The sequence below is a fragment of the Petaurus breviceps genome, unplaced genomic scaffold (genome assembly GCF_028583685.1).
Source record: "Petaurus breviceps papuanus isolate PSGF00001 unplaced genomic scaffold, PetGlider_PUasm1.0 208, whole genome shotgun sequence".
NCBI classification, from domain to species: Eukaryota; Metazoa; Chordata; class Mammalia; order Diprotodontia; family Petauridae; genus Petaurus; species Petaurus breviceps.
The window spans coordinates 6,133,681-6,139,249 of NW_027185852.1; the positions used below are offsets into that span (position 1 = coordinate 6,133,681).

Sequence of the window (5,569 nt, forward strand, 5' to 3'; positions counted from 1 at the left end):
GTGACAGTACTCCAGATAAGTTTCTTAAGGGTGGGAAAAGAAGGAAGGAAACAAGTAGTCAGGGCTTCTTTGGATCCCCAGAATTTATTACAGTACCTGTCATGTAGTAGGTGATTAATAAATGCTACTGGAGAAGGAAATGGCAAACCACTCCAGCATCTGTACCAAGAAAACCCCAAAAGGGGTCACACTGAGTCGGACATGACTGAAATAACTCAACAATAGCAATGTTTGGTCATAAACTTAGTCTTCTATAATCTAAATATCTTTTGTTTTTTTAACTTCTCCTCCTATGGAATGATCTCTAGGTCATCAATAGTCTTTGGAAGCTGTGAAGTGGACACAATACTACAGATGAAGTCCAACAAGTGCAAAGAACAGTGGGGTTATTGCCTTCTGTTTCCTAGACTTTGTGCATCTCAATGCAACCACAAACTACATCCATTTTTCTATGTTTTGGTTTGGTTTTTGACTACTATGTAGCAATTCTGGGGGGAGGCAAGTACATACCTGTACATCTGTGTAGTGGGAAAGGAAGTTGGTAGCACAAGCTTTTTCCAAAATATCATGCGCACATTCAAGACTCTAAATGACAGTTACCTTAAACTATTCTTCCTATTACTCTAAAAAGAAGGAAAAAAACAACATCCTCTACTTACATTTTAAGGTAAATTTACTCTAAATTCTCTTCCTGCTAAAGTTTAGTCTGGAGTCACTTTTCAAAAGGGCTGAGGTAGAGGAGTGTGTATATACAATGATCAAACTGTCAGCTAGTAAATATATTAACATATTTTTTTTTTTTTTGCAAATCACTGAAATCTATTCAACTAAATCCCCCCCAAAAAAACTGTAAAACTTTACTCAAAGTAGAATTTTTATACTTGCAATTTCAAAAAAGTCTTCTGGACTTTTATTTTTAAAAAAAGCGGTGGCTAGATGGTGCAGTGAATAGAGCACCAGCCCTGGAGTCAGGAGGACCTGAGTTCAAATATGGCCTCAGACACTTAACACAAACAAACAAAAACCCCAAAACAACAATAACAAAACCCTAGGTATAAAACTCTCCTGCATGCACAGGGGTTTTACTGAAAGCAGTGTGATAGGAAACTGATTTTCATAGGTTTGAGAGCCCAGAGGAAGCTCAAAAATAACTTAGAATCTGGAAATTTTAAAGATCGATCCAGACATCATCCTGTCCCCCATTTGCCATGAATCTCTTTCATAATATCTCCAGTAAATGGTTATGCTGCTTTGCTTATGATTCCTGAAGCCCTCATTTCTGGAGCAAGCTCACTGCAGATTTTTGGACCGCTTGGACTATTAGACAATGCTTTATTCTGGAGCTGATGAGGGAAACTGAGGCTTGGTGAGTAGAGGGATAGCACTGATAAGTGAAGTCCTGTCTCCGAGCCAGACAGACTTCGTCTGTCCGGGGGAGCCACGGGGGAGCCTTTGAATGTCTCCGTGCCCCCAGGAAGCTGTTTAGGAGGCAAAATTACAGACAAGGTGCTGATCTGCATCAGCAGAAAGTCTTCCGTCCCATGGACTTTTTATACTGGATGAAATCTGTGCTTTCAGATGAACATGAAGAAAACTCTCCAAATCTGAGATGAGTCTCCTCACCAGGTAGTTTCCACCCATTTATCTGAGACTTGTTTCATGAAATGAAGCAAAATGTAGATGTTTAATTTTGCTTCTACTTGACAGTTCTTTACTATATAAGAAATTCATCTAGGTATAGTATCACCCAATTATTAGCTCAGAATAGCTAAATCACTTGACTCTAGAGTTTGGTGGGATCTCAATGGTTATCTATCCCTATAGTCCCCACCCTTATCACCTTGACCAGAAACATATGGTAAACTATTTTGGTAAGTCCTTACTGTAATCAGGTGTGCCTCCTCTGGCCCCTTTCCTTGGTCTAGCCATCCTATTAAAAGAGGAAATCATGTTCATCCATAATAACTTAGGTTTATTGATTATAATGACTCTCAGTGATCATCACTTTCTTTTCAAAACATTCAAAAATAACACTCTGTTGATAAACTATTATATAATTTTTCTTAAGAATGGAAGCACAGAGCAATAGTCCATAGATTGTAGAATCTGTCTACTTAACCTAGACCAGAAATGGGAACATAGGTCTTTCTCTAATTCTATAGCCACTCTTCCAATTTCCATGATTCTTAATCTGTGATAGGATTTCAGTAATCATATCAAAGGGTTTAAGATATCTGCAACTCTAAGTCATGAAACCTGTAAATAGTAGAATCATGATTTTAGCTCACATCTTCCTGACTACAAAGAAAAGGAGAGAGGAGGGCAAAAGAAAAGAAAGGAGGACAGAGAAGAGGAGAGAAAGGGAGAGGAAGGGAGAAGAAGGGAGAAGAAGGGAAGGGAAGGGAAGGGAAGGGAAGGGAAGGGAAAGGAAGGGAAGGGAAGGGACTTAATGTCTCAGTGTCCCTAGCAATTTTTGAAGACAGTATGTATGCTGCAGAACAGATGCTGATGTATCTTGATGGAGAGGATTTCTTCACCAGAAATTTCCTTATACTGATAAAATCCTCGATCTAGTACAAAAATTGACATTATGCCATTTGGATATTTTAATCTTTTGGCAATAAAATTCTTTCTAGGTTACAATAATAGAATAATATGAATATTGGAGTCTATCTGGTATTATGTAAAGAATCCCCATTTTGGAGTCAGGAAGATGTTGGTTCATATCCAGACTCTGCTGCTTACAGCTTTAATGCCCTGGGACAAGTCACAGCTCAAGTCTTCAATTTTCTCATTTATAAGTGAGGGTACATTGCTGGCAGGAGTCTTCCTTCCAAGGGAATAAGTTTTGGTCTCAACTACCTTTCCCAGAAAGAAGCTGCAGAACTCATCAGTGTGGACCAGGGAGGCTGGAGAAGTAACTGTGAGGCATACCTCTTCATTTATTTTTTAAAATTTATTTTTAGTTTTCAACATTCATTTCCCAAAGATTCTGAGTTACAAATTTTCTTCCCATCTCTCCCCTACCTCTCCCCCCAAGATGGAAAGTAAATTGAATACCCCTTCCCTCAATCTGCCCTCTCTTATATCCCTCCTGATCCCAACTTACAAACCCCTTTATTTAGATGAGCTTTGTTTTGCTGTTGGGGTCTTTGCAACCTTGCAGTAAAGCTTCATATCTACTTGAGTATTTGTTGTTCCTTTGGCATGATCCTTAACTTAAGTCTGATTCACAAAACCCTTATCTAGGCTTATAACGATCAGCTAAGGCCGGACAGGCCAACACCCTTCTGGGAATGTGTCCAATCAGTCACCACTGAAGGCTTCTCTCCCTGTATCCTGCTTTGGGTGTGTTGGGCCATTGCTTGGCAGAAGGACTTTCGGTGCCTGAGACTGCAATCCTGGCCATGCTGGTGACCTTGTTGGATACACCTGTCCCTATAAGTTCTCTAGCAATCAAATAAAATGCTAGCAATATAATTGACCCCTCTAAGTTCTAGAAAAATAAAATAAGATAAAATAAAAAAGGATGGAAGTGGACTAGATGTCTCTGATGTCCCTTCTTCCTTTCAATCCTGAATATAAAAGAAACAAATGTCATGCCATTTGTTCCTTCTAAAAATTTTTCTTTTTCTTCTTTTAAAAAAAATCATATTCCCATCATCTTAACATGGTCTAATGTGAATGCCAGGGAAACTATGTACAAAGCACTGAATTAGTAATACTAAATCATCATAACCCAAGCATATTTCAATTTACAGAGAATAGCATAAAAAGGAACTGAAGGACACCACTCGTGTGTGTGTGCATATGTATAGATATGTGTGTGCATATGTGTGCATGTGCAGATATATGATATATATAGATGTGTGTGTGTGTGTGTGTGTGTGTGTGTGTGTAAAATACCTTGTAAAAGTTGGCTTTCACTGGGTCTTCCAGTATGAATGGCTTGTCAGTATTTCACTCAGGCCTTTGATGGGCAGATTACAAATCCTAGATGATCCACAGAGAAGACCCACCAGTGGAAGCAGCCTGATACAGTGGAAAGTGTGTTGAATTTAGAATTAAAGGATTTAGGTTCAAATCCTGATGCTGCTTTCTATTTCTTAGGTGGTCTTGAGGGTTTATAGTAAATGATGTGTGAATTCCCTTTCACCTCGAAATCTCTGTTTCTTGAATAGGAGGAAAGAAAAATCAAATGGACAGGGAGAAGCAAAGTTATCTGAATAAGAATGGTCATTATGTCTGAGATTTGCCAAGGTTGTCTAATTCACATCTATGCTTTTCACCTATAGCTTTCTCCTTGACCTTTTCTCTTTATAAATAGGTTTTGATTTTTCAGCTTTCACTCCTGTCCCCATTTTCTTCCCTTCCATTTCTTTCCTCTTTATTCCCTGAAGGGGATTGAAACTGTTCCAAAAGCCTGCAGAGCTGGGCATGGTAAGTTGCTAAGGTAGGTTTGGGCTGAGATAAGAAACATCAGTAAAGCTCAGTTTCAAGTTCCAGACATTCTGTTGCGCTCAACTGGCCTGAGAGCACAAGGTTTCCTGCTTTTGCTATGTGTCCTGTCTGCTCTCTACTTAACTCAAATCCTGACCTTGACTGCCAAGTCTATTGGTCATGATGCCTTTTAACAATTCAACCAGTATTTATTAAAGATTTTCTCTGTGAAAACCATGTGCTGGGGCAATGAAAGCCAAAAAAAAATCAAAACAATTCTTGCCCTCAAGGAGTTTACATTCTCCTGGGGGTATAAACATTTACAAACATAAGTAAATATGAATAATTTGAGGAGGGAGAGAGCATTAGCCAAAGCAGACAGGTGTCAGGAATAGTCTTCTGTGACACTTTTCAGAATTTTAATTTCATTTTTTTAAATATGATCTATAGCAAAAATATGAGCATTTTCATACACAAAGAATGAGAAAAAAACATATTCTATATAATCCAGATTTTCTATTACATGTATATGTTTTAAGGTATATAACTGATTCTACATATTAATTCTAAAATATTTCTGCTTGTCTTTCCTCATACATTTCCTGTTCCTTTAAAATTTTTTTGTTGATTCTTTTTTCTTCTTCTTTTTCAATCTCGCTATCTCTACCCTAAACTTTTCCATCTCTCCCTCCCAAAGAAACCTTCTCTTGCAACCAAAAAAAATATGGAATGCTTCCCAACATGGCATGTCCTTTCTTGGGCAGAAGCCATGCTAAGCTTTTTTGTATCATTCCAATTTCCATAAATGTGCTGTTGCAGGGAGCACAGGAAGGTGGTACTTGAACTCATTCTTGAAGGGATGTCATGATTTTCAGAAATGAAGGTGACTAGTGAGTGTCTAGGCAGAGGGGGGACATACAGGTCTGATTCAGAGGATAATAGCATAGCCAGACTGGCTGGAATGTGGACTGATGAAGGAGAGACAACCAATTATTTATTTCTTGGGATACAGTCATAGAACCCAGGAGACATTGCCACAGTGACAGCTACCACTGTTTCCTTGGCAAGACATCCTTCCAGCCTACAGAGAAGAGAAATTGTGAGACATCCAAATATATTCTGAAAGACT

At 38.5% G+C, this 5,569-nt stretch overlaps 1 non-coding gene across 1 annotated transcript; it reads right to left on the reverse strand.

The window, feature by feature from the left end:
• Window positions 1–5,158: 5,158 nt before the first annotated feature.
• On the reverse strand, window positions 5,159–5,266 carry LOC138165453 (U6 spliceosomal RNA). Its single transcript, XR_011169358.1, has one exon. It is a non-coding gene; the product is annotated as a U6 spliceosomal RNA (small nuclear RNA).
• Between the last annotated feature and the right edge of the window lie 303 nt (window positions 5,267–5,569).